The following is a 2095-nucleotide window of genomic DNA, read 5'->3' as shown; positions in this document are numbered from 1 at the left end:
CACCCAGGGTACTACAGGTCATAAAAATGCTTCCTGTTGTTAAAATAAGGAAGCTATTTTCTGGTCCACAATATTAGTGAACTGGTTAGTTTTGAGGATTTTTCTTGGAACTCATTCAGGTATTGGGGTACCTGAGTAGTTCAGTTGGTTAAGCCTTCAACTCTTGATTTTGGCTCAAATCCAGTTTGTGGATTTGAACCTCCCATTGGGCAGTGTGCTGACAGCAGAGTCTGCTTGGGATTCTTTCTCTCCTTCTCTCTCTGTCCCTCCCCTATTCCCATTCTCTCTCTCTCTCTCTCTCTCTCTCTCTCTCAAAATAAATAAATAAACTTAAAATTTTTTTAAAAAAAGAAACTCATTCAGGTATAGATTGTCAAAGGGGTAAATACATTATTTGGGTGAAATAATCTTTTTCTTAAAATTTTAAAAAATATGTATTTATTTTTGAGAAAGAGAGGGAAACAGAGTGCAAATGGGGTGGGGCAGAGAGAGAGGGAGACACAGAATCCGAAGCAGACTCCAGGCTCTGAGCTGTCAGCACAGAACCCGACGCGGGGTTTGAACCCACAAACTGTGAGTTCATGACCTGAGCTGAAATCAGAAGCTTAACTGACTGAACCACCTGGGTGCCCCCTGACAATTTCTGATAGACTGCTCATTGGTCACACATTTTGCTTTTTCCCTTTCCATTTCTGCTGATCATCCAAGAGCTATTTGCTGAGTCCTCTAAAACTCCTCTCTTGCTCTGACTTCCTGTATTTACATCTGTCCTCTTGATTCTTCTTTGTTAACCCATTTCCTTGATGTTTTAAAATGTATTTCTCCCCAATTTTAGTGGTTCTCCTGACCTGTACTTTGCCCTGCCTCTGGATATCCTGTTGTAATTAACAGTTGTATGAAAGAAGCTAATCAACCAACACTTGAAATTCATAAAAATTTTGAAGTGAGAAAAATCTTGCATTTTTTTTCAATGTGTCCCCATAGATTGTGTCCCCCTTTATACAGGGGCATCAGTGGCATTAAGTGACATTACTTCTGGGGTTGTACAATGATCATGGGTCAAGTCCTCCATTCAGATCCAGTGAGTCGCTGGTTCCTACTTGTGAACTGCTGTTAATTTTGCCTCATTTGCTAACATCAGCAAGAATTTGGAGACAAACCATAGTTACCACAAGATACAGCTTTGGAATAAACTAGGCTTATATACTAGCTCTGCTATAACTCTGATCAGGAAAACAATAATAATACTTTTTTCCCCTCCCCTTATCAAAGAGCTTGGCACCTACAAAATGCTCAGTATGTATCGCTATTATGATGATGAGTACAAATGTGTAATAAGTTGCCGACATTTAGACTGACTTTTAGAGGGATCTTCTTTAGCAGATGCCTGGGCTCCTCAGTTTCTCATGTCTATGGCATTCTTGCTAACCCTAGAAAAACTTATCAATATCCTTTGTTGACTGTGCTGTTCTCTAGAGTTTCTGTCTCTACACTTCCAGTTTCATGGAAATACTGTCCCTTCCAACAGTCTCTGCCAACAGGTTCTACTTGGTATGACAGTCCCTGTCCATCAGATGCTTTCTTTCTTTGGCACATCTACTAGATGACTTGTAAAGTTCATCTCCTGATCTTCGGAACCATTTGGAAAGGTTCCCTTCTGAACATGACAGCACTCTGGCTGAGCCATTCATACCTCATCACCAAAGACTATTAGGAAACAAGGTCATTAGTGAAATGGCACTCACCTCTTTTACTATTTTTATCTTTTTCTCATTATGATGAGCTTCATACTCTTTAGGTTAAAAGGACTTACAGTGCCCTGTCCCTAGAGTTCTTCCTTGACTCTTAAAAGTACTTGCCACTTGAGATTGTAATTGGCTCTCTTCAGTATGTCTTTCTTGAAAGATGCTAAGCTTTATGAAAGCACAGAAAATGTACACACTTCTTGATTGTTTTTGTATTCCCAGGTCCTAGCCCAGGGGTTGGCAGTCCTGAACAGTGGTTAAGAGCCTGTGATCTGGAGCCAGGTTTCAATTTATGAGTCCACCTCTACGGTCTGTGTGAATTCAGACAAGTTAGTTAAATTACTTGTTTA

This window comes from Panthera uncia, unplaced genomic scaffold (genome assembly GCF_023721935.1).
Source record: "Panthera uncia isolate 11264 unplaced genomic scaffold, Puncia_PCG_1.0 HiC_scaffold_441, whole genome shotgun sequence".
Classification (NCBI taxonomy): domain Eukaryota; kingdom Metazoa; phylum Chordata; class Mammalia; order Carnivora; family Felidae; genus Panthera; species Panthera uncia.
This window is presented reverse-complemented; position numbering follows the sequence as displayed.